This window comes from Dipodomys merriami, unplaced genomic scaffold (assembly GCF_024711535.1).
Source record: "Dipodomys merriami isolate MVZ:Mamm:240054 unplaced genomic scaffold, mDipMer1.0.p SCAF_263, whole genome shotgun sequence".
Lineage (NCBI taxonomy): Eukaryota > Metazoa > Chordata > Mammalia > Rodentia > Heteromyidae > Dipodomys > Dipodomys merriami.
The window spans coordinates 343,388-371,256 of record NW_027204082.1 but is presented as its reverse complement, the minus strand read 5'-3'; the positions used below and the strand labels follow the sequence as shown (position 1 = coordinate 371,256).

Here is a 27,869-nt window from a genome sequence, read left to right as displayed (position 1 = left end):
ATTATTCTCTAAGGAAGTCTGTCTCAAAAACGGAGTTTTTGTCTCAAATATCATTAATTTCCTGAATAAGTTGACATAGGCCTACAATCCTTAATTTTTTTTTTGCCAGTCCTGGGGCTTGAACTCAGGACCTGGGCACTGTTCCTGAGTGTCTCTTCCTCAAGACTAGCATTCCACCACCTGAGCCACAGCACCACTTCTGGCTTTTTCTGTTTATGTGGTGCTGAGGAATCGAACCCAGGGCCTCATGCGTGCTAGGCAAGCACTGTACCACTAAGCCACATTCCCAGCCCAATCCTTAATTTTTTAACTACTTCTTGAAATTATTTCTAGTTCTCACCTCATGGGATAGTATTTTAGGTTTTCACTACTTGTGTTATTTAGTGATTTCTTTTCTTTGTATATGTTTAAAACATGTCAAACATCAGTGTTTTCTGTATATAAAGTGGACATTCTCCCCCTAATTATGCTCTTAAGACTTGTCATCTTCCTTAGGGGGGAACAGTTGAGTCTTTGTGATTCTGTCCTTATCAGTAAGCCTTTTGATTATAGGAGTTCATTCTGAGCATTCTGCAGACATAACAATTTCCCTGGACTCTGCTATAGACCTTCTTGTCTACTCTGCCTTGCAGGTCTACCTCAGCCTACCTACTGTCTACTCAAAAACTAATGATTCATTAGATTTCACTTTAAGTTCTTTCTTGCCCTTCAATATTTCATACTCTTGATAGGCCACATTTCCCCTTTCCGTTAATAATAGTCTAGGTTTAGAATAGCTATATCTATGTGTACATATCTATATCGATATCTACCTACCTATCTATATCTATATATAATTAAGCAAAAGATGTGACATAATGAGAAAATGACCACTTACAAAACTTCAGGTTTCTGGGCCAGGCACCAGACAATTGCCACTATATGGTCTTCCTAGGGGGCATTTTGATGCGCAGGCCTGAAACCTTCAAAGAGCTTGCTGTGATCAAAGCAATCTCATCTGGAAAGAAGCGACTCCACTGATTTAAAGTTAATGTTATTCATGAGCTCTCACTATATTAGAAAAACCTTTCTTAAGAATAGGAATAACCTTGGAATAGGAGTGGTGGCATGTATCTATAAATCCCAGGAACTTGGGAGTCAGGATAGTGTGATTATAGTCTGAAATCTGTCTGGGCAAAAGCATGAAACAAACTAAAAACAAAAAGACTAGAGGAGTAGTTCAAGTGTAGAGTGCTTGCCCCAAAGGCAATGTTCTGAATTCAATCCCCCAGTAACAACAAAAAAGGAAAATAGAAAAGAATAATAAGAATAAAATTGGGTGCTCTTATTATTCTGAATAGGCTAAAACAAGAAACAAACCCAACTCAACCAACCAACTACCCACCTAGCCATATAAAGTCTGGTTGAAAGAAGAACTAATCTACCTCTATGGCTTGGAGAAAGCATTGCAGATTCTGCTCCATAAATTAGTAGGAAAGGCAATATGATTATAGATTTGTGAGCTTTGTCTCTTGAGAACAAATTGAATATCTTTGGTCTTTGACCTGACTGTGGAAGGCATAACTGTCGCACAATTAGATAATTCCCTAAAATGCCTTTCCTCTGGTCTAACTCAATTCAGATAACTATGTTTGTGAGAAACTCTCAGAGAAAACATTCAAGCCAAATGATCTCATGGCTGGATTTTGCAATGCAATATGTGCATATGACTAGAATTTATATCCTTCGATATGTGCCATTCCCAAATCCAGCCCCAGGATGTTCTTCAACAACATGGTTTCTTTGCCATGTCTGAGTCATTTCCTAGGCCTGGATCCAGGGCAGCCTGTAGACCCCTGGCCATCACACAGGCCACATAAGAAGGCAGTTCTGTTCTATTTCTAGGAATGTCATCTTTTAAAATTATTTTACACTTATCTCACCCATTTTGCTATCCCAGATGTTTTTAAAAGCAGTTTGCATGGCCAAAAGTGATGTGGTTTTCTTTATTTAAATTTTTGTTGTGCCCAATTGAAAGCAAAATCAAAGGGGTGCCCACATTAAAAATGCCTGAGAACCCCCTAGAGACATTACGCTTGTCTCTAGGGAAGTTCTGGTGTGCTCTTTGCTGCCTTGTGGGTTACCTGCCTTTGGCCCTCTCTCGGGGAGGTAGGGGGACCTGGACTTTACCTTTTCTATTTTAGGGAGGTAAAGAAAGAGGAAAAATTGTTCTAGATTGACTTCTTATCTCTGACCACGAGTAACCGATAATGACACCTGTCTGGCATTCTGTGTTTCTTTGCACGTTTTAAGATGATGTCTTCATAGTTGAAAAGGTTTGATGATGTATTTCTGGTTGCTGTCTTCATTTTCTTTTTCTTTTTTTGGTTCACAACTGGAACTTGAACTCAATATCTAATGCTTTCACACATTGGCTAGTGCTCTACCAACTGAGTTATACCTCCAACCCCATGGATACTCTTCTACATGTTATTTGTGATCTCTTAATGAGGGGAGCAGTGGAGAGCATTATTCCATGATTTTAGCTGTTAAGCTGACTCAAAATGCATCCTGAAGGCTGGCCTGTGTTCCTGTAGGGAGACATTTCTACTCAAGAGATTATAGGATGATACTGCTGGGCCCCAAAGACCCTGCAAAATGTCTACATGTACCTGTTTTGGCAAGTCATATAAATTGATAAATCTCCTCTGTGATTAGTTGTGAGCTAGAATATTCTTTATGTAGCTCCAATTATCTTACTAAGCTAGTCCTATAAAAGTCAGGTAATACCTCTAGCAGGTAGCTTTTCCATTCTTAGGTAGTTGACCTTTTTGTGAGCCTACGTGGCCTGGTGCTATGTTGTCATTCATGTTTTTATATCATATCTAATCTTAACTTCATAGTTGTTGATTAAGCTCTAGTATCTAAAATGACAAAGGTAAATGATGCCTTTCTTAGAGTGTTTGTGAGCAGGAAATGAGATAAACTATGCTAAATGTTGTATTGTTGATATTTGACCAGGCAAATGGAAGATATTATGATAGCTTTACATGAGGTGTAAGTAGAATCCCAAAGAGGGACATAGCAACTTTGCTTACTCTGACTATTTTCCTGGGACCAAATGTAAGTGACTGTATTTGGAACTGCACAGAGAACCACACCCCAAAAGGACTTTGCTCTTTTATATCAAGATCCCTTGTCCAGTGTACACCTGAAAGAACTTAGCCCCAAGGGCTTCCAGAGCTTCAGTTTATGGAATGAAGAAGAGGTTAGAAAATCAGACACTCATTCTCACAAGTCTGTTTAACAAGTAGTTTGGTGGATGATTGCATTAATTATTAAGGGTAGGGGTCCGAAACAAGTAATCTTCTCGGTAGACTATAGCAGAGTGGAAGATTGTGAGGAATTGTAGAAAAGATGTCATCTCCTCCTCAGGGAACCTGCCTCCTCTCCCAGACATTTGCCCACAACTGTTTGGACAGAGATAGAGAGCTGTGATTCGGGCCTCTTTACCTCAGAGAAAAGTCTTGACCAAGCTGTCTTCATAGAATTGCTGGAGAGTCCCTGCTTTAGAAGCATGAACTTGGAAGCCATAGTGAGCCAGGCTGAAGAACTTATGCATTCCAAAGCAAAGCAAGTCAGCCCTTGAAGGGTCCAGAAAGGATGCCCTGTCTGTACGCTATACCCAATTTTCAGAAAGGGCACTACATCTAAGATGTGAATGAAATATGATGGGAATAGAGAGGATTCAAAAGGCATATGCCTGTGTTAAGATAGAACAATCAGCTGGGCTTGAGTGGCTCACACCTGTAATCCTAGCTACTCAGGAGGCTGAGATCTGAGGATTGTGATTCAAAGCCAGCCCAGGCAGGGAAAGTCCATAAGACTCTTACCTCCAATTAACTACCAGAAAACTGGAAGTGGTGCTGTGGCTTAAGTGGTAGAACACTAGCCTTGAGCTGAAGAGCTCAGAGACAGTGCCCAGGCCCAGAGTTCAAGCCCCATGATAGACAAAAAAAAAAAAAAAAAAAAAAAAAGAAAGAAAGAAAGAAAGAAAAGAACAATCAAATATTAATAAAAATTAAGCATTTTTATGGTAAATCTTGGAACAAACAGCAGTGAATCAATGACAGTGGATTTGTCTTTTGTTTTTTTATTTTTGGTCATTTTTGTTTGTTTTGCTGATCCTGGGGCCTAAAATCAGGGCCTGGGTGCTGACCCTGAGCTTCTTGTGTTCAAGACTAGCACTCTACTACTTGAACCACAGCTCTTTCTCAGCAGTTTATTGGAGATGAATCTCACAGACTTTCCTGTCCAGGATGGCCTTGAACTGTGATCCTCAGATCTTAGACTCTTGAGCAGCTAGTATGACAGGCCTGAGTCATCAGCACTCAGCCAATGGCAATGTTTGTGGTAATTCTGGGAGTCTTTCTGGACTGGCTCAAGTGATACAGATGTCTTATTAGATTTGCTAAGTTCATGTAAAAAATAAATTGCCTGAATTAACAATCTAATGCCCTGCACATAGTGGAAAATGAAGGTGAAAAAGTACTCAAGGAGTGAAAGATTGAGATGGAAAAAGTAGTTTCCAATGTTGCAGCTGTCTGTGCTGTTGAAAGGAGGGTTTCAATGGATTGGAAGGTGATACAGTTGCTGTGACCAGCTGTTCACCTATGCATAGCTTTCTAAGGCACAATTGGGTGATACCTGTTAGAGATAGTGCTTCTCCTCCAGAGAAGGAAGGACTCACAAGGAAGCTGGACTCTGGTGAGATATAGACACAGACCACCATACTGTCCTTCAAAACTTTGAGTGATAGAGCTTTATATCTCAAGACTTTCCTAAAATGTCCATTCTCAGGTTATCTTTTAATTTGTGTGTTTGTCTATGTGTGTTAGGACTTGAAAGGTTTTAATTAACTTATTGTGCCAGTACTGGTTTCTTTTCTTTCTTTCTTTCTTGTTAATATAAAGGTGATGTACAGAAGAGTTACAGCTTCCTAAGTCAGGTAAAGAGTACATTTCTTTTTGGACAATGTCACCTCTTCTTGCTTCACTCTCTCCCAGCTTTCCCTCCTGTTCCCACCCACAAGATGTATAGTTCTTTTTCAACATAGTGTCTAGTAAGTATTACTGCTGCATTTGTTCACCCTTTGCTCCTCCACCTCTGTGCCCTTCCTTACCCTCCAAAGACAGACAGATGAATAAACAAAACAAAAAGAAAAGAAAACAAAAACAACAAAGAAAAAAACCTTCTTGTTGCTATTACCTGGAATTCATTTCAATAAATAGTTATTTTGTATGATCAGACTACGTAGGCATTGCACCTTTGCGTTCCTCTCCTAAAAATATCCTCCTTTGGTCTCACTCTGTGTGAATGCCAAAGTCTTATATCATTCTGTACTGGGTTTCAAACTCAGAACCTCATGGCTGTGCTTGGTTTTGGTTTTGGTTTTGTGTTTTTGGTCAGTCATGGGTTATTGGTCTTGTGGCTTGAACTCAGGGCCTTGGGACTGTCCCTGAGCTTTTTTGCTCAAGGCTAGAGCTCTACCACTTTGAGCCACAGTGCCACTTCCAGTTTTCTGGTGGTTATTTGGAGATAAGAGCTTCATATTTTCCTGCCTGGCCTGGCTTTGAACCTGGATTCTCAGATTTCAGCCTCCTGGGAGGCTAGGATTACAAGCATGAGCCGCTGGTGCCTGGCTAGGCTTAGTTTTTTTCCCTTCAGCCTCTCAACCATGTAAGCTACACCTCCATTTCTACATTTTTGTTGGTTAATTATAAATGAGAGTCTCATGGACTCTCCTACCTGGGCTGAGTTGAAACCTCAAATCTCAGCCTCCTGAACCACTAGGATTATAGGCAGGAGTCACCAATACCCAGCATAGATCTTTTTCTCTCTTAAATTTAGTGCTTGGGCATTGTAATTGAGCTTTTTTGCTCAAGGCGGGCACTCTACCACTTGAGCCACAGAAGTTCCACTTGTGGCTTTTGGGTGGTGAATTGGAGTTAAGAGTCTCATGGACTTTCTTGTCTGGGTGGTTTTGAACCGCAGTTCTCAGATCTCAGCCTTCACAGTAGCTGGATGACAGGCCTGAGCCACCAGCACCAGGCCAATGCTCTTCTTCTTAAAGAACCTTGAGCATTTCTTCCTGTCTTTGTTTGCTCATCCTCAGTCTTGTCATTTTTACATACTATATAGTTTTTACTTTTACTTTTCTCCTCTACAAATCCCCTTTTTACTTTATTTTTTTCTTTTAGATATTTTTTTTCTTTTGAAAAGCAGTTTGCCCTCCAAACCTTGCAGCCAGGGAGAAGCATCTTCCTTGCTTACTTTTTGACAGGATTCTCACATCATTGCAGTATTTCGAGTCCACCACATTTTAGAGCAATCATGTTGAAAGTCTGTAAGAACTACAACCCTGAGGCCGTTTGCAGAGTGTTCATTCTGTAAGTACAAAGTTTAAGTGAGTTTGAATGTCAGCTTATCTCAGATTCCCATTTGTGGTTCATTTAAATGATTCGTAAACTCAATTTATTGCTGCAATCTTGTATAGACAGAACTCAGGATTGGCCTGAACTTTTCTGGTCCATTTCCAAGTCTACACAATTTCCAGTGATCACCTCCTCATAATTCTTCCATATGATCCAGGATTCTTTATTTGCCAAACTGTGTATTGTGTGGGGAGATTGGTGGTTTTATTTTTGGCTACTTCTTTACTTTTATTTAAAAAAAAGAGAGAGAGAAAGAAGCTATGTAATACCCTTAGGCAGCAGGTAATCAAATCCATCTATCTTTTCTTTCATCAAATGCTTAGTGAATGGCTGCAATGAGCCAGACACTGTACTTGATCTTGAGGATGTAGTGACAATCATCACAGAAACAGGAAAACAATGATGGCTGCTCCGGGAGAAGCCTAGCACTAAGAAAGAATACAGCTGGAGGGCTGTGTTTGAATTCTGGCAGTTGGGAGGCACTGGCAGGGGAATTGAGAGTTCAAGGTCAGCCTGGTCTACCTTGAAATACCTGAAGTTCTGTTGTTGAAATACTTGAAGCCTGTTAAGCATTTTACAATGACCAACCTATGTGCTGTACTGGAGGGAAAGGGGGCAAGATGAGGGCCAACTGCTAGGGGCTCTATCTGTTCTGTTCTCCACAGTTTAAGGTCTGGCCTGGGTTGTGCCAGCCAGGCTGGAGCCCTGATAAAAGGTCTGCAAAGGAGTCTTCTGCTTAGGAACCGACTGGGGAGCCTGTTTCATCAGAAACTTTTCCATTTCCCTGATTCCACAAGTGATAGATACTTTGTAAACAGAGGAATCAGATCTTTCTGATAAAACATTCACAGGAACATTCCCACCCTACCGCAGCAGGAAATATCCTCCAGCCAGAACATTCGATTAGCAACAAATTAAGAACACTTGGACAGTCTGTGTGATCCCTCTCTGCTGGGTCTTGAGATAGTGTGGATTCCTGAAGGCCTCTCCACTCAGCAAATGCCAGCACCTGTGCCCCACTTCCTGCCCTTCAAAGCCTCCACCCCTAGTGCTCTCCCCTTTTAATTCACTGAACCCTGTGCTGAGGTGGCACTGGGGGAGGGGGTTGTAAAAGGAGGAGTCCATGTCCCTAATTACATGCTGTGTACTTGCCATGAGCCAGCCCTGTAGCTGCTCTGCACAGAGCTCACTCAATACCAATTTTTTTTTTTTGGCACCCTAAGTGCTCATAGAAATATCAGTTCTTACAACAACCTTGTCAGATATTATCATAATAGTTTTAGAGCAAAGGAAACTAAAACACTGAAAAGTTAGCCAAAGGGTCCACTGGCCTCCAGGGCAAGTGGAAATTAGGAGCTTACATCTCAGGCGGATTTTTTATTAATAATAATTATAACAGCTAATGTGAGTTGAAGATTTATTATGGATTTATTATGGATTAAGATTTATTAACAATGGTTGCATTGTTAAAAGCACGGTACCTGTGCTCCCAACAATCCCAGAAGAAAGTGTTATTTCCTGCTATTGCTAATGGGAAAATTGAAACAGAGAGAGATTACACACCCTGTATAAGGTCATGGTATTACCTGGCATGCTTGGCCTGGAACCTAGACAAGTGGTCCAGATGCCTTGTCACTGCAAAGCCCCATCTTCTCTGCTAGGCCTGCCTTGGCCTTTCCATGCTAGTGGCAGAATTATTGAAGTTTCGGAATCTTAAAAGAGATGCGATCTGTGAGAACTCTCTTGGAAAGTGCGCTCTGTGTTGGCCAATAGCAGGTGAAGATACAGACCTTGATGAGAGGGTAGGTTTTAAAATTGGAGCAGACAGAAATTTATGTATGGAGAAATGTTTAGGTCATGGTGTTAAGGTGCGCGGGGGGGGGGGAGGGGGGGCTTGAGAGGGAAGCTACAAGGCTATCTATAGCAAGATCTCAATGATAGAAAAAGACGCTTAAACCAGATGTGGTGGCACATACCAGTAATTTCACCCCTTGACATATGGAAGCAGAAGAATGACAAGTTCTATGCCAGCCTGAACTAGACAGCACTTTCAAGACCAGCCTGAGCTACATAGCAAGACTTTATCTCTAGGAAAGTAAATAAATAGAAATAAGAATTTATTTTTTGCCAGTCCTGGGGCTTGAACTCAGGGCCTGGGCACTGTCCTTGAGCTTCTTTTGCTACCATTTGAGCCACAGTGCCATTTCTGTTTTTTTTCTGTATATGAGGTAGGGAGGAATTGAACCCAGTGCTTCATGCATGCCAGGCTAAGCACTCTACCACTAAGCCACATTCCCAGCAAGAAATAAGAATTTTAAAAAGAAAAAAGATAAAAATAAGATTACCATTTCTTTAAAAAGACTTCAAAAATTTAGTCAAGTAACAATAAAGAAATAAATTTATATTCTGCACATTTTCCCTAATTTAGTATGGCTCAAAACAAAATTTTAGGCACCTCCTATGCTAGTAACTCAGTGTCACCAGTGCTCAGCATTACCCTGGGAAGTCTGCATTCTGGGGGTGGCTGAACTATGAAGCCTTTTCTCTACCCCTGTATATGTCTGTATATATACATATACATACACACACACACACACATACACACACACACACACATGTCTCTTGATCATCTGTCTGTCTGTAGAGTAGTATCATTGGATTATGTATGTTTAAGCTTTTTGGAAAGTACCAAACTGTTTACTAGCAACTGCATCATTTTATGTTTCTACCAGCAATGTATGAGGATTCCAATTCCCCACATTCTTTTTTTTGCGGGGGGGGGGGGGGGGGGGGTCCGGTCATGGGGCCTGAACTCTGGGCCTGGGCGCTGTCCCTCAGCTCTTCAGCTCAAGGCTAGTGCTCTACCACTTGAGCCACAGCGCCACTTCCAGCTTTTTTCTTTTTGCTTATGTGGTGCTGAGGAATCGAACCCAGGGCCTCATGCATGCAAGGCAAGTGCTCTACCACTGAGCCACCTTCCCAGCTCCCATCCCCCACCCCCCACATTCTTATCAACACTTGTTATCATTGTAGCTCTCCTAAGGTGTCAAGTGGTATCTCATTGCCGTTTTGATTTTCATCTTCTCAGTGACCAATGATGCTGAATATCTTTTCATGTACTTATTATTTTCGTATCTTCTTTGAAGAGCTATGTATTCATGTTTAATCTTCATATTTTAAAATCAAGTTTCTTGTCTCTTTATTATTAATGACTAGGAACTCTGTATTCAGTATGTTAGATCTTAGCAAATGTTCTTCTTTTGTGGATTGTCTTTTTACTTTGTGGTGATGTTTTTGATTCACAATGTTTTTATTTTTGATGAAGTCTAATCTGTTAATTTATCTTTTGTTTCTAGTGATTTTTGTGTCATAGCTAAGCACCTATGACCAAACCCATGGTCATAAAGACTTACTTCTTTGTTGTAATTTTTAAAAATTTTTCTATTTGTGAGAAGGACAAAACTGCCCATTTTACACAATAAAGCCAGTTAGCCTCCTGCCTCCTTGAGCTTTAGCCCTCCTCAACTCTATGCGAGCAGTTTCACCATCTTCCTGTCATTGACTGAAGAGTGTCATTGTTCTATGTTTCATTTGAAGAGGTTTACAGTTCCAGCTTTTACACATAAGCCTTTGATACATTTGAGTTCATTGTTTTACCTGGTGTATTGTAGAGTCCAGTTTACCCTTCCTCTTGAGAGGTTCCTACAACTTGATCATGAGACTACAAGTAGTCTCTGCTAAAGTTTTCCATTCAGCAAATCAATTTCATTTTAGATATTCTCAAAATTAAACACCTAAGTGAATTGTTTAAAAAGCTCCCTTGTCTTCCAATCGGCATACAGAATATTTGGTTCAGTTACTTGGCTTGTAATAAAGTCAAGATCCTGCCTAGAGCTTGGGCAACAAAGTGAGATACAGGACCTCTCCCTCCCCCCCACCCCACCCCTCCCGCTGATTCTCACATTCTATTCCAATTGCACTATTCAAGATAATAATGGAACCACCAGAATCACAGAATCACAAAATGCTTTAAAAAAATCTTTTGGTAATAATTTCTGGGAAGATTTGTGTAATTTGGGGTTTAGAAAACATAATAAAGGTGAGTTTATTAAAAACCCATATGCATAAAATGAATACCTATAAACCCAAATTAATTGAAACCCATACGCATTAAAACATTTTTTTCCTCAGTCAGTTCATGAAACTACACTGTTCCTTGAGCAGCATAGAAAAAGCATAAACCATTTCTTGCATTAAAATATTAGCAGGATGCTGGCTTTGTTATTGTCAGGCCTTGGCACGTTTCCTCCAACTTACAATATCATTAGGAGCCTGGGAGCTCTGGGAAGTGTTCTGAGCTGAAAGAGAAGGCGCACTCTGGCCCACAGCCAGGGTCAAACAAAGAGTAAGAAAGATTTAATAATTTTTTTTCTAAGTTTGACATGTTTCTCCTGAATCACTCTCAAGTTTTCAGTAAATATAGTAACTGCTTTTTCTAATGAGGGTTATAAGGTTAAAAAGTACTTGCAACAATTGATTATTTTGAACAGACATATTACATTGTTTTTCATCCTATGTTGAAGTGGCTACTTTCTATCAGGTCAAAGGGAGATTAGTTTCTAAGTGAAATTTGCAAAGATAGAATCCCACATTAAAAGAAAGAGCCTGTTTCTAATATGACTTTATTTTTAGGCTATGTCCATGGATTATGTTTTCATGTTAAGTTTGGTCCCATCAGCAATCAATAAGTGCATTTATTTTTAAAGAGTAGTCCTAAAACTTTAGGTCCACTTGAGAATCAATAACTCCATTAGGATTTGAGAGTCTTTTCTTGGTAACATAAGCTACAAAGGTTTCTAAAGCAGTGCTTTATATAATTGAAAAAGAATAGCTCAAAAGATGTGAATGTAGTGGTTGTTATTGTCATTTAGTTGCTGGACTCATTTTAATGAGGTGATACCCATCAGGAATACTTATTTAGACCACAGATGTACTTCATGTATAGCCATAATACTTGGCAATGATGTTTACTCAACCTAACCTGGAGAAACTTTAGAGGAGAGTCACCTAACTTCTTTGAGAACTTCTTTGATATCCCTTGGGAGACTCTTTCCCCTGGCCTGTTATTAGTAGACATTTTTCATTTCACTGAAACCACTCAGTAATAATTATCAGCACCATCTGATGTTGGTGCAGTCTGTTTTTGAGACAGTAGTTGATATTTTCTACTACCAAAGACCTGTCCTTGATATGGGTACCAAGGAAGGGATAGCTGGACTCTATTCCACAATCTGGTGTTATAGGGAAGGATTCTAAGGCTCCTGGAAAGAAGCTCCAGTCTTATGTAGCCCATGGCTTATAGCCCTTCACACGTTTGAGAGCATAAAGTCATATTCACTATGCAGCCGTCCATGTTCGCTGGCACATACCCTTATATTTTGAGCTAGTGTTTTGGATAGTATGTGGTAGGAATTAATATTCATTCTTTTGTATGTGCACGTACCAAGCAGCCTGAAAAAAACTGGGAATCACTCTTTGACATCTTCCCCTTCATTGACCACCCACCAGTTCTGCAAGCTGTGTTCTTGGTCCTTATCCCATTCACTTGGATGAGAGGGCATTTCATTCCTTATCCTACTTGGATCCAACCTGCTTTTTTTGCACATCAGCTAGAGCAATCTTTCTAGAACAAGCTTAAGTCATTTCTGGGATTAAAACCTTCAGTTTCATTCCAGGGCCTTTATTTAAAATTTGTTCATGTTACTCTCTTGAAGACTGTTAATGGTTCCAATAACATGCTCCCTTAGCCCCCTTTGAATTAATTTTCTTTGACTTTTCCTTTTACTATGCTCTTTATGTATTCTGCTGCTTCAGGGCCTTTGTACATGAAGGCTGAAGGCTCCTTTGTCTGAGCCTTCTTTCATTTTGTCTTTCTGAGAAGACAGTATCTCAATTCCTAGAAACTTCCTTTAACACCATTCCTTTCCCACTTGCTTTCAGCACTGATGGACATCCCTGATACCTCCTCCCACCTTCATCACAGAGCTTTTGTGTGTGTGCGTGCACACACACACATATTTGGTCAGTCATGGGGCTGAACTCAAGGCCTGGGCATTGTCCCTGAGCTTTTTTTGCTCAAGGCTAGCACTCTACCTGTTTGAGCCACAGCTCTACTGTCCGTTTTCTGGTAGCTAACTGGAGATAAGGATTTCTCAGGATTGTCCTGCCTGGGCTAGTTTTGAACCATGATCCTAAGGCCTCAGGATTACAGGCATGAGCCACCAGTGCCTGGCAAAAGGATTTTGTTTTGTTTTGTTTTTGTCTGTCATGGGGCTTGAATTAAGGCCTTGGTGCTGCTCTTGAGCTTTTGTCCTCAAGGCTAGAGCTCTACCACTTTGAGCCACAGCTCCACTTTTTCACTTCCAAAGCCTGGGTGCCTTAGAGGATTGGGACAAATACCCCCAAGTATACCCCAAATGTAACACAGTGCTTCACATTATATATTAACTGAATACTATGTAATACTGCTATTTAACTCTAGTCTTCCTGGACTCAGGTCTGTTGACCTTCATTGAGCTGTATTCATTACCTGAGAATGGAGACTAAGCCTTCCACCTTCACATCTCCCTTCCACATAGTACATGGTTAGTGAATGTTTACTAAAGTTATTCCTGAAGGTTGATAACACAACCTTTACCATACTATTTTTTAAATTTCTTTTCAAAAATTAAGAAATAGTTCACATACCATAAAATTCACCCATTTGAAAGTTTACAATCAAATGGTTTTTAAAATATTTTCACAATTGTGAAACATTCACAACAATAAAATTTTAGAATTTTATCACCCCCAAAAGAGTTCTGTACTAATTAATTTCCCACCTTCCCTAATCTCCTGTCCACCCCAGTTTTAAAGTAACCACTAATGCATTTTCTGTCTCTATAGATTTGCCTATTCTAGACATATCATATAAATGGAATCATATAATATGTAGTCTTTTATGTCTAGTTTCTTTCACTTGGCATGTTTTCAGAGTTCATCTATACTCAATCATGTTTCAGTGCTTCATTCCTTTTTTATTATCTAATAATAATCTATTATACATATAATGTGTATATATCACATTTCAATTACCCATTTATCTGCTGATGTGAATTTGAGTTGTTCTTCTTTGTAGTTATTGTGAATAATGCATCTATGAATATTTTTCTATGATTGTTTTGTCTACATGTCATTTCTCTTGGCTATATACCTTGGAAATGAATTTCTGAGGCATATAGTGATTATTCACCTTTTGAAGAATGATGAGAATGTTTCTTGAAATAGTTGTAGCATTTGAAGTCCTATCAGCACAGGATGAGGATTTCAGTTTTATTAATACTTGTTATTTTGTCTTCATTAACCATCCTAATGCCTGTTGTGTGATACTACATCCTGGCTTTGGTTTGCATTTCCTGATGACTAACACTGCTGAGCATCTTTCCCAAGTTTTTATTGACCATTGTATATCTCCTTGCAGAATATCTATTCATTGCCTTGGATTGTATTATTATTTGTGCATGTGTGCACGCACACACACACACACACATGCTTAGTCCTGGGCACTGTTCCTTAGTTTTTATGCGCAAGCCTAGCACTCTACCCTTGAGAAACAGCTCCACTTTGGGCTTTTCGGTGGTTAATTGAGGATAAGAGTCTCATGGACTTTCCTGCCCTGGCATGGCTTCAAATTACAGTCCTCACATTTCAGGCTCCTAAGTAGCTAGGATTACTGACCTAAGCCACCTCCACCCAGTGTCTCTTTATTAGTGATTCATAAGAGTTCTTTGCATGAAGTGGCCACTCATCCATCGTAGGCTTCTTTTCCAGACAAACCTTCTCAGTAATCTATACCTCACAAAGGTGCTGAGAGACCAGTATGAGATGGGAGCCAAAGTGAAATCTGCACTAGCTCCATCACATAAGCTTTTCCTTTTCATTGTGGTTCTTCACATGTGCATAGGCCATAGTGAGACAGCATCATGTCATCAGAGCAGCAGGACTCTGGGGTGTAGTTCAGTGACAGTAGTGCTTGCCTAGTATGCACAAGGCTCTGAGCTTGATCCCCAGTAAGCAAAGGGGGAAAATAGGTTCTTTATATATTCTTGCTACAAGTACCTTGTCAGAAAAATGATTTATGAAAATTTTCAGTTTTGATTAAATGCAATCTATGTATTTTTTCTTTTATTACTCATTTCTCTAGTATCATCCCTAACAAATTTTATTGCATAAACCAAAGTTGTAAACACTTATGCCTGTGTATCCTTCTGGGAGATTTACAGTTTTAGTTCTGACATTTAAGTCCATCATCCAGTTTGAGCTAATTTTTTGGATGGTATGAAGTTGGGTTAATACTCATATTTCTGTATGTGTATGCCGAATTACATCAGCTCCTTTTATTGAATAGGCTCTTCTTTGTCTATTGAAATACTTTCACACCTTTTCTGATAGCCATTCACCAAAAATATGAGGGTTTACTTCTGGATTCTTAATTCTATTTGATTCTAGCACATGTCTACCCTATGCCTTATGTTTTGCTGATTATTTCATTTTTATAAAGGAGTAAAGAAATGCTATACAATTGGCAAAGGATGATCTCCTTGAACTGAAAGAATGTTCTGTTTGCAAGAGAATGGGTGTCAAGGGAAGAATGGACATATTCATACCTGTTATACAAGATATTGTAATATATACTTGCACATACAATCGTGACAATATAGTAGACTGATCATATTACCTACTGGTAATTCTGTCTTTATTTAAAGATAAAGAAACCAAGATTAGGAAGTAACTCAACTAAAATAATTTAGCAACTAGAGTAGGTAGTGAGACTTGTACACTGTCTCTAGGACTCAAAAGCCCATAATCTTTTCCTATGAAACTCATTTTCGGTCTGTGCATCTAGGAAACAGAAAAATCTGTGGTATTTGCAGTCAAAGTAGTGATATATTCAGTATATTTGATGCATGAGTATCAAACATTTTTCTCATGACACTCTAGAAAGATGAAACAGGCATTTATAATTATTTTGAGACATTTGTCTAATAGAAAAATGTCATAAGATATTTAAAGAACATATTCTTCAACAATGAAAGTAGTTTTGCTTTCCTGATGGTATATCTTTGTCACTAGTTTTATAGTTTCTCTTAATTTCATTTTATGTTATTCTCATGTAAATGACCTCAAAGTGACTGAACATAATTTTTATTATTTGGCAATACTAGGGTTTAAATTCAGGGATTTGTGATTGTTATTTTAAATAATTAGCATAGCATATTTATTTCTGCTAGAAGAAAAGCTAGAACTAATCTCAGCTGTGTGAATTCGTTTTGTCCTTAATTTTTATTTTCATTGAAAATCTTCCCAAGGAGATGAGTATAGGTTATAGTGGTCTAACAAGTGCTATGTGAATTGTAAAAGATTTGAAATTGAGAAAGATATGAGGTTGATGAAGAAATAACATTGATTTCATGTTTTGCATAATATAAAGCTCTTTTATGATTTTTTTAATTGAGGGGATGGAGTATAGACTCTGAATAGAAGTTAAGTTTAGATAATGTAGTTTCAGCCATGACAGACGCAGTCTAGAGTCTAGACGATTCTGTCATTTCTTGTTAATTTCTACTCTCACTGCTTCTGTAGGGCAAGACTCTTTTGCTTCCCTGAGCAAAGACTCTGCACCTACATGTTTAGTATCCAGTGTGTCTTATGTAAGGATTCCCATAATTCATTTTCTCTTAGAAGATAGGGCCAGGAAAAAGTTTGCCTGACTTGAGAAACAACTACAATTCTTTTACCAGACCATAAAAACTATATCATTAATTTCATGTTGTTGTTTTCTTGATTCTGCAAAGTTAAAAACTAAATGTAATCCTGGCAAGAGGAGCTTGTACTTTTTTCTGTTGTTTCAAATAGGAAAGAAGTCCCCCAGATCCATCTGAAACTAGGCAGAATGCATGAAATAATCAATGATGCTCAGTATTTTCTTATCAATAGAAAATAATATATGTTCTAGCTCTAGCACTGAATGAAATTAGATGCCTTAGTCAACAATGACTAGCTTTAGAGATGTGTCAGTCTGTTTTCTCTTGCTATAACAAAATATCTGAGGCAGGAATTATAGAAAGAAAAGTTTATTTAACACACAGTTGTGGAAGTTCAAGACACTCATGTGACGTCTGCTGAGCTCTGGAAAGGGCTCCCTTGATTGAATCACATGGCAGATGGCTGTATGGTGGGAATACACAGGAGAGATCATATGGTGAGACAGGAATTATAATGAGGAGAAGATAGTTTTGTGTCTTGTTCTTGTATAACAAGCCCTCTTTTGAGAACTAAACAGGATCCCATGAAAGGTCTATTGATTCTTCCCAATGCTCCTCACTGGGTTTTTCTGTTTAAAGGCTGAATTACTACCTGGGAATCATGCTCCCTACATATGAACCATCAGCAAGAACATGCATAACATATCCAAATCATGGCAATCAACAGGTGTTTTGGGGCTTCTTGTTTCTAGAAAATTGAGTAGAAAAGAGTTCCTTGCAGGCAAGATTTTCAAACAACTTAGAGACAGATTAGGACAAGTATTCTCTTCACAATACACATGAATGAATGAATATAATATAGTAGTTTTCCTTAAGTTCTCATTCTTACCCTTGCTATTGAATTATGCTGAGTATTTCACACATTTTATTGTAGGTGCTAGTGAGGGTGAACCTTTTCTGTTAGAGGTTTAGAAATAACACATGACTCATACTAGCAAAGATGAAGTTATTGGCAATTCAAGTCACAGACCATATGTACAGCACTGTTGTTATACAGGGCCAATATATACTCTTTCTGAGTGGTTTTATGCTTGTCACAAATACTGTAAGACAGCCAATTGCTCAGGCGTCTTGTATCTTGTAGCTCTTCTGAGAAAAGTTTATAATGCAGGAAAATGAATCACTGTGAGCACATTCAGTTAATTGAATTTGCCAGTTACATGTTATTAAGCAGTTAAGAATAGTACAGAACTTATATGCAACTTATCAAGCAACATTGTAGTAAAAAGTTCTCACCATACAGAAATTTCCACCTTAATTCAAAGGTAAACTCATCTGGACAAGAGCCAGGTGGATATGTTTATGGTGATATAACAGGAAAAAATGAATGGTAGCACAGTGTAACTTTTTGGGTTGAATTTTGCAAAATTCACATTGAGTCAAGTTTGGAAATTAGAGGCAGGAAGACAGACTATAATTTTAGGAAGAGTCTGTGGGCAAATTAGAGCTAGTACTTCTTGTGTAGAAGGAAGAAAGGTCAGGAGATAGGGACAGTGGCTAGAATATGAAAGTGACCAAGAGTCTTCAGGGGTTTTTTGTTTGTTTTTTCATTTTCTTTTCTTTTTTTCTGTCGGTTGTGGGGCTTGAACTCTGGGCCTGGTTACTGGCCCTGAGCTCTTCAGCTCAAGGCAAACACTCTACCACTTGAGCCACAGTACCACTTCCAGTTTTCTGGTGGTTAATTGGAGATAAGAGACTCATAGACTTTCCTGCCTGGGCTGGCTTTGAACTGTAATACTCAGATCTCAGCCTCCTGAATAGCTAGGATTATAGGTGTGAGCCACAGGTATCTGGCAGTCTTCAGTTTTTACAGGAAGTACACAAAGTACACAAAGTTCTGTGCATTTACTTCTCTATGACTTAGTTGAGGTATTCTGAAAAGAGTCTTCAATTGATTGTTGAGCTCTTCTTCATGAGGAGCCCATGCCTAACTTGTATTTCCCTGCCTATAGTGTCATCAGACAACCAAGTATCTTAGTGGTGTGATTCCAGGAAAAAGAGGGACATTTCTTTTGTATCTATAGGCTTCATTTTTTATTCTTGACATAAAAACTGCCACTTGAAAGTATAAATTAAGATGTGGGGACAGTGGTTCACACCTGTAATCCCATCTGCTCAGGAGGAAGAGAGCAGGAGAATTATGATTCAGACTGGTTCAGACTAGTCCAAGCAAACACATAAGATTCTATCCAAAATGGATAAATAGATAAATAATAATAAGAAAAGGCTGGGAGTATGGCTAACACGGCAAGGCAGTTTCTGAGTTCAAACCCCATTACTGTTCCTCCCCAAAAGATACACTTTTTGTAAGTCCATTGGTGAATTTGGTCAAGCCATTTCTATGGCCACAAAAATGGCTTCCGTCTCAGGTAGGTCAGAGGGTTGATTTTTACTTAAGTCTTTCAATTCTTTTGCTCAACATCAACTTTTCTCAACCCTTATTTGTAGAAGAAAATGAGAGTAGCTTATTTTCATAATTACATCCATGGATTAAAAAAGCAGAATGATCTATTCACAGACTGTGTTGGTGGACTAGAAATCTCCTACTTTCCTTGCAGAGATTCTCAACTTAAATCATCTAGGTTTTTAAGAATTTTCTGATTTTCAAAAAACATTGATTTCCAAGTTTATGTTTAGCATTGCTGTTCTATGATGAAGAACAGTTTTAGCGAATGTCAATGTCTCAAAGTGTGTGTGGTGGGGAGGAGTTGGGGAAGTAGATTTGAGAATTGAATTTTTATGAAGATGAATAGGCAAATGGAGATGAATCAATATTCAAAATGCTGCCATTGCTGAAATTGTATCAACTACTTTTCTCTTATGAATGCATGTCTTATTTTAATGCCAAGCTCATTCACACTCAGAAGTAAGAATAAAAAGAGTTCACACATGGAAACTATCTAGCCTACTGATGGAGTGGAGCAAATGTCCAGATGTTCAGAGAACAGAGAGATCTGCATGGGCAAGTCAGTTCAAAATCATGCATTTTAGCCAGGCACCACTGTAATTTTACCTTATGACCTATCCAAGTGGCTCATAATCATTTTCTTTCAAGGCCTCCTTGTCATTTGACTAAACTTTGTAGATACCCTTTAATTTTCTCCTCACTTATGCCTTGCAGAGTTCCTTGAAAATTTGGCTGGAGCACACGATAGAAGCAGATTCACATTGTCCCAAAGTTCCTTTATTATCTTTCTTTTTCTAGTACTACCTTTCTGAAGAATGTAGGGGATACTTCTTTAACCATACCCTGTAGCATCTCTCCTTCTCTAGTCATATTCTTTCTTCTCCCTAATTTCTTGCTTCCTTTTAAGTGTAATTTATCTTTCTTTCAGATCCAAATAATCCTACCTGGGGATACTTGCTTTGATTATTGCCCAACTAGCTGCAAATGTGATTTTGAGAAAGACTTAGACTTTCATTTGCCAGGTAGCTCTCTCCTGCGAATTCAATAACACAGAGTATAAAATGGGTGGAAATGCCTTAATTTACATGTTGTAATAGTCTGTACTGTGCTAGACTTTTGTAAGACACAAAGAGTGAAGGTTCAACACTAGCCTTCAAAGAGATTGCAATGTAAATGAGGCACCAATTCAAGCTCTCTACATCCAAAACATATAATACCACCAAATACTAAAGACCACCATTGATGCCATGTTACTCATAGTCCACAAGGGCAGACATTTCACATTTCTTTTTTGTTCACTGATGCATCCCAGTGCCTGCAACAGCCCTCAACATAAATTGTAGTTAAGTATTCAGTGATGTGTGGGATGCTGTACAGTCCTCTCTGTAAGGCTATTTTTCCTGTGACAAAGAACACAAGTAATCAGGCAACATGTAGGGAAAGGAAACAAGTATTATGGGGATAGTAGTGTTAATTCATATGCAAGTGTTTCTAGCACTATAATATTCACCATGAAGGGACAGCAACTGCAAAACACAACAGAAGAATTTGCCACATTGTGGAGAACATATCGTGTTGTGCTGGAGGCCCATTTGCCCTATGTTTTCTATTAGATTAAGTTTGGTGGTGAACTCTAACCCAGAAAGGTTTTAAGGGATGAGGGGAAAGGGCAGAGGGTTCTTTTATTTTGTGTTTATCTTCTCAACTCAATAGCTTCAAACAACTTTCTTTATAATTTCTCCAGCAGTTACCTTTACCTTGTATAAAGGTAAGGTTTTATTTTATTTTATTTTTGCTGGTTGTGGGGCTTAAACTCTTGGACTGGGTGCTGTCCCTCAGCTCTTCAGCTCAAGGCAAGTGCTCTACCACTTGAGCCACAGCTCCACTTCCTAAGGTTTTAATTTTTACTGTAATACTTATTAGGAACTTAATGTGACTAATAATCTCTGCCAGTATGTTTGTTTTGGAATGGGTGGCTGTTTTTATCAGTGTTCTAGCTGCAATCTTTGAGTTACATATTCCGAACTCCTATTTCCTCCATACACCCTGTTTATTCTCTTTGTGTTTTCCCCAAATGGTAATGACATGCATGTCTTCTTAAAGTAGGGATGTGGACGTTCAAGCTTTGTTGTCAATGAAGTAGGATTTGGCCAGGAGAGAAGATGTTTTAGAAAGATCATCAGCTACTTCAGCATGGATAGATATAGGCATGAGGAGCAGGGGAGGAACCCATCTGGACAGTGCCAGGCTCTGAGGATGAGTTTGAGGTTTTAAGGAACTCAGAATTTTCTCTGGTAAAACACTTCAGTGTTTCTGGGGCAGGCAGTGGTCTGGAAAATGGTGGTCTAGAACCAAACACCTGCAGGTTTGTGCTGGAGGGTTGCAAAGGGCAGACAGAGTCAGAATAGGTAACCAGGAAGGGGCCTCTGGAGCTACAAATACCAAGAAGGTGACAAGAACTTGGAAAGGGTGGGGCAAGTGAAAAGACAGTGAAGAAACGGGAAGAAGAAGATTGTGCTCAAAACTGGTTACCTCCCCCCCCTCCCCCCCGCGCCTGCCTGGGATTCCCAGGTCTCTGATCTGGTCCCCCTGTCATGGTGGATGGAGGTATCCTAGACGACAGGCTGAGAAGGTGAGGGACAAGAACAAGTTTTGACAAGAAAAAGATGAAGAAGGGTTAGCTTGGCTGCGTGCCCCTCGCCAAGGTTTCAGCCACAAGGAACACTGGCACTAACTCGCTCCCGCCCGGCTCGGGGTGGGGGGACGGAAGTTAGTGGGTCTTCTCTCTGGATGAAGATGTCTTTTCAGACAGGCTAAAGCGCCTGGGTTCTGAGTGCCAGGGAGGAAGTTTCGGGATTCCAAGTATCCCATCTAGGAATATTTTTTGTGACTCTTGGCACCTCGTTTCCTAGAGGAAGCTACAGCCCGGAGCGACCACTGCAGGACAGGCCGGCCGCCAGGGGTTCCAGGCACCCAGCCCGCTCCCTGGCCCTGGGACCCTGGGGCCCTGGGGCCCACGTTCTTCCCTCTCCAGCCCAAGTCTGGGGGTGCACTGCTCGGGTCACCACGTTACCCCGGGTCCGCTGGCCTCTCACTCGCGGCCGCCTCCCAGGCGAGTTTCTCGAAACTGACCCCTCTCCCCGGGAGGGTCCCAGGCGCGGTTCAGGGGGTCCCGACAGGACCCCCGGGGACGCCGCCACCGCCCGGAGGGCCCCGCCACCCGCTCCCAGGGCCCCCAGCCCTGTCGTGGGGATCCCCGGTCGCGACACTCTCCGGGGCCCCGCAGGACACTCCCCTCCGGAGGCCGGGCCTCGGCCGCCCCCGCCCCGCCCCGCGCCGCGCCGGGGGAGCCCCGGGCCCGACCCCTCCCCCCGGACGCCGGCCCAGCGAGCGGGACGCAGGCGGGGATGGTGACCGGGCAGCGGCGCGGGGCCGGAGCTGCGGGGCTCGGCCGCCTCTCTCTGTCGCTGTCCCCGCCCCTCCTCCTCCGGGCCGTCCGCCCCCTCCCCGAGTGCTAGAGCCCGGCGGCCCGGCGCCCCCGCCTTCCGCTCTCCGCCGACCCTCCCCTGCGCCCCCTCCTCCGCCCCTCCCGTCCCCTCCCCCGAGCGGCCCGCCGGGGCTGGGCTGAGGTGGCGGCCGAGAGGCGGCACGGAAAGCCCCGGCTTGGGGGACGGCTGCGGACTCGGAGGGAGCCGAGCCGGGTGAGTTGGCCACGCGGGGCCCAGCGCGCGGCGCGCGGGGAGAGCCGGCAGCCCGGCCAGGTGGGCGCCCGCAGCCCGCGGGAGGCACGGGGTCGGGGCCCGGACGGGCGTTGGGTGCGGGGATGGGAAGGGAGCGGGACGGCCGCTCCTCTCCACGCCGCCGCCGCCGCCGGCCGCAGAAGTGGAAGAAGTTGTGTCTGGAGCGGCGGCGGCGTCCCCGCCGCTCGGGGCGGGCTTCGGCCGGCGGCGCGCGGGTCCCAGGCGCAGCTCGGCTCCGGGCCGGGAGCGCCTGGCTGCTCGCCCGCTGGCCGCCGCGACGAAGTCCCCGCCCGGCCTGGTCTGTGGCGGGTGGCTCGCTCGGACCACAGACGTCAGCTGCATCCCAGATCTGGCTGCATTTTTGTGGCAGTGGCGTGGTTTGGGGTGCAGGCTGGAGGAGGTGGGCGGGGTGGGGGGGGACCACATCTGGACTGGGTGGGCCGGTCCTCAGGATGGGTGAAGGACTGGAGACCTTTTACGCACAGGTTTTTGTTTGTTTCTTTGGTCTTTCCCTTTCATTCAGCGGCCCAGCGTTCTTTGAACTGAGGAAAGCAGAAAGGACTTTCTTCCACCCGGCTCAGCTTTCCTGGGGGGCCGTGGGTTCTGTGAAAGTCCGTGAGCTCTTTCAGTGGGAGAAAAAAGAAAAGACCAACTTTTGTCTTTCACTCCCACCCGGGCCACTTCCTGTCTTCCCCATTTTTCTCTTGCGGTGATGTGTGTGTGTGTGTGTGTGTGTGTGTGTGAGAGAGAGAGAGAGAGAGAGAGAGAGAGAGAGAGAGAGGGGGGGGGGGGAGGAAGGGAGAGAGAGAGAGGAAGGGAGAGAGAGACAGTGTGAGGCGCTAGGTTATCTTCAGTGGGCTCCTTTGGCAAAGTAGCCCCACAGCAGACAAGAGTGTGTTAGAGCCAGTGGGCAGAAAGGTGTTTATAATCTGCCTTTTTCACTGTCTCGAACTTCACCCTAACCAGGTATAAGAAAGGATCCAAAGTTGCTTATTCTTTCCACCCAGTTCTGTTTTTGAAAACTACTTAAGAAATTTTTTTTAGAGATCACATGTGCTAGTGGGAGAGTAACTGTTTTAAAGACGGAGAACATTTTAAGATCTCCTTCCCCTCCCTCCCTCCCTTCCCCCCCACTTCCCGTCAGGTGGTGGTGGTAGGTTTGTGATTATGCTGGAAATATGATTCTGATAACATAGTATTTGAAGGTTTGATGTACTACTTGGTTAAATAAAGCATTATCTTATAATTGTATTTTCTCCCCATAGTCACACCGAACAGAGCGTGGCTTCTTGAGGTTTGCAGCAATATAGCAAATATTGTATGCCAAGAAAGATGTTACGAGTTGTAGGAGAGCCTGGTGGGAGGGGGACTCATTTGTCTTAGGAGCAGATTAATTATAAAGAGTAATTACACTGCAAATGAATATTCCTGAATATAATTTGAGTCATGATAGGTGAAACAGACAATGATCCATATAAGTAGGAAGGGTCCTTGTAGATGAGAGCAAGTCATGTCTTCCAGAAAAGGTAATACATTGTATTTATCATGGGGATGGTTCAGAACTGAGGGTACCTAAGATTGGGAACTTTAATTCCAGAACTGGTGCTGGAGGCAGGGCAAGGTAAGGAAAAAAAAAAATCCATACTAGATGATAAAAAGAACAGCTTTCTGAAAACTGTATGTGTGTGTATTTTAATGAAAATTAAATTCAACTTCTGAGCTTCTCTTACTGCATGTAATTGGCAAAATATGAGACCACAATTTAGGTGACTCAGAATCAGTCTGTGACATTCTCAGATGAGCCACATACTACCTTATTTAATTTTAGCCTCACTCTAAAATGGTGGTGATAACAGTTCAAGAATCAGTTTGACCAGTTAAGTTTGTATAGAGCTTAGGCTGGCTTCTTACATAAGTGCTACAAAATGAACAATGATTAGCAATATTTCAAGGCCCTGGGCAAAAGGAGGAATGATTGCAAGGATACCTAATTTTCAAGTGAGCAACTCTAATTGAGGCTGGACCCATGACTTTGCCAGGCCACACCCAGAAACACCTGTTCTTTCTAGAACTTCAGGCTTTTCTAGGCTTTCTTTTCCAAGGAATGCTTGTTGCATTGTAGGGATGCTGTTAGGCTTGTTGGCCACAATTCCTTTTAGTATGGTACATAACAAGGTGGGTACTCTTATTGTAGAGAGATAGCAAGAAATTCTGAGTTTACTTGAAACGAAAACTGAACTTGAAACTTCCAGGGAAAGATGTCCAACCTAAAAGTGGATACAGGCAGGAACAGTGGCTGGAGTGGCTGGATGATGAAAGTTCTTTCCAAAGCAGGAACAGGTGGTCTCAAAGAGGCCTCTATCCACCTAGTGGGAGAGGGTTTCTGAATAGTGCAGCAAGTGAGGGTAATTTGTATCACTGGGACTGAAATTTTCAAAATTTTGTCATCCTTTCAACAGTCCTGCAGGGGGATAGTTAAACCCCTGATCTTAGTCTTAAATGACCAGGCTTATTCTGGGGTTATTTGTGTAGATTTGGCAGATCTGCTTCTGTAAATTTGAACTGAGATAGTTTAAAAGGATGTACACAACCAGGCACTGGTGGCTCATGCTTGTAATCCTAGTTGCTCAGGAGACTGAGATTTGAGGATTGCAGTTTCACAGGTCTGTGAGGCCCTTTATCTTCAATTAACCATACAAAAAGCTGGAAGTGAAATTGTGGCTCAGGTGGTAGAGCACTAGCCTTGAGTAAAAAAAGCTAAGCCCAGCTTGGCTTTTTGTTTTTTTTTGGTTCTACTACTGGTGCACTCACACAGAAGATGTACACAGAATGGTTTTGAGTATTTGATTGTTAGGATGTGTGATTATAGTGATGCCTTACACATGTGTTATAGTCCAAATGTTATGTTTCCAGATTTGGGCATTGAAGTCAGGACTTCTCTGTGCACTAGTATTTGGAAATAGGGCCTTTGAAAGATGTTTAAGTGTAGATGAGATCCTGAGGGTGGGATTCCCATGAGGAAGTTAGGATCCTAATGAAAAAGGGACCAAGCTTTCTCTTTCGCTGTCCTGAGGACACAGAGAGGAGGAGCTGGTCAGGAAGAATGCCCTCACCTGCATCCAAACCTGTGGGTGTTTGGTCATTAACTTTGTAGCCTCCCAACTGTGAGCAGTAAATATGTGCTTGATTTTTAAGCCACAGATTGGTGGTATTTGTTATAGAGTGCACTAGCAGACTAATACACATGCATTATTACGTTGAAGAAATGTTGGAAGACCTTCATGTGATAAGGATGTATACAATTTTTTTTGTTTTTTGTTTTGGTGCTTGTGGGGCTTGAACTCTGGACCTGGGCTCTGTCCCTTTGCTCTTCAGCTTAAGGCTAGCGCTCTACCACTTGAGCCATAGTGCCACTTCTGGATTTCTGAGTGGTTTATTGGAGATAAGTGTCTCTCAGACTTTCATGCGCAGGCTGGCTTTGAAACGTGATCTTCAGATCTCAGCCTCCTGAGTAGCTAGGATTATAGGCATGAGCCAGGGACACTCGGCCTGTCTACAGGTTTTTTTATGCAGCAGTACAATATCAAATGTACTTTAAGAAGTATGTTATCTGAAATTTTTCTTGGTTTAACCTTAATATTATCAACTAGGTCATGAGAAGTACCCAACTGTGACCTTGAGATTTTACAGATCAGAAAGGAGTACCTCATTGTACTTTGACTTTTGCCTTTGGTGGGTTTGTTCTGATTTTGGTTTAACATCACAGTTTCTTGATTAAGTAGTTTTTATATGTACTTTTTTTTTTTTCCAGTCCTGGGGTTTAAACTCAGGGTCTAGGCACTGACCCTGAGTTTCTTTTGTTCAAGACTAGTACTTTACCACTTGAGTCACAGCGCCACTTCTGGCCTTTTTTGTTTATGTGATACTGAGGAATCAAACCCAGGGCTTCATGAATGCTAGCAAGCACTCTACCACTAAGCCACATTCCAGCCCTTGCAGGCACAATTTTTTTTTTTGTTGTTCAAATTTAAGACTTCAGAGTTGTTATTTGGGAGTGAAACTTTTTATACTTCACTGAAGTAACAAAACTACAATAATAAATTTTAAATCTTAACTTACAACTTAAATCTAAAATAATAGACACTGACTTTTGTACCTGGTTGCAGTCTTTGAATGAAGAATATTTGGTATTCAGCAGATTCATGAGGAACGATGTCTTAACATTATTAGAGGAGACATTAGAAACCAGTCTTTCCTTGTGCGATCATTACAAAGGAAGATTGAAGGAGGCACTAGGTTGTCTGACTTTTGCTGTACAAAAATGTTTATGTGTATGTGTTTGTGTGTGTAGATATGTTGTGTGTATGTATATATGTATGATTTGTAGCCCAGGCTGATAGGTGAAACCAAGGTATTGAGTGTTAAAATCTTATTAAACATCCTCTGTTTGTGGATTGACTCTGGTTCTAGATGATTGCTGATGGGTAACTGCTTCGTCTGTACGCTGATCCCAGGTCTTCATTACCATGTGCTGTGCACACTCAGTCTCACCAACATCTATTTCCCTACCTTATGCAGTGTATCTTTGTATTAGGAGGACAACCATTTCCATTTTCCAGAAGTGAAGCTTTAAAAAAATGTTATTAAGGTACAGTGGGGTTACCATTTCATAAGTCAGATAATGAATACATTTGTTTTTGGAGACTATTACTCCCTTCCTTTGTTTTTCTCCAGTTTTTCTTCCCTCTTGTCCTTGTCCACAAGTTGTATAGTTCATTTTCCACATAGTGTCTGCTGAGTACTGTGACTGCATTTGTAAAATGAAGCTTTTTTTACCTCCTCATTTTGAGGCTCTTCACTAGTCGTGGAGGGCTATTGCTATTAATTTGCATTTCATTCGTGGAATAATTGAAATTGTGCCAAGTAGACCCCAACGAATGCTCATTGTATTACAGGCATGCTGTTAGACTTGTGGGCCACCACTGCTCTTACTGTGGTGGATTCAGGGTAATTCCAGTGGGGATGACTAATCATTGTCAGCCTGCATGCTCAGCAAGGGCACTTCATCTCACCCTGGTTTGCTCAACTGCATTAGAAGAACAGAGGCTAAAGTTTCAACTAATTATCTTAGACTAGTGAGGTTGTGAGGTAGTGACTAGTGAGTAATTTTATTTCTCAAGTTCTCTATAAGTGGCATGCTACTTTGTAAATCAAAATGAAAGAGTTGGTAGGTTCTCTTTTTAAAAAATATCACTGATTTTTGTCACAACACATGGAGTCTCTACATCTGTGGTGGGTCCACTCTAAGTCTGTGTCACTGAACAGAATGGACATTCTTACCTATTGTAAATTCGTTGCAAAAGCTGAAAGGCTTCAGGATTGGGTG

General features: G+C 41.3%; 1 protein-coding gene across 4 annotated transcripts in view; it reads left to right on the top strand.

Moving 5' to 3' along the window:
- Positions 1-22,155: 22,155 nt before the first annotated feature.
- Positions 22,156-27,869, top strand: part of LOC138837132 (LHFPL tetraspan subfamily member 2 protein) — a 146,804-nt gene continuing 141,090 nt past the window's right edge. For all 4 annotated transcript variants that reach the window (XR_011375199.1, XM_070035917.1, XM_070035919.1 and 1 more), the window contains exon 1: positions 22,156-22,444. The gene's annotated coding sequence lies outside the window, so the exon portion shown is untranslated. The remainder of the gene's footprint in view (positions 22,445-27,869) is intronic.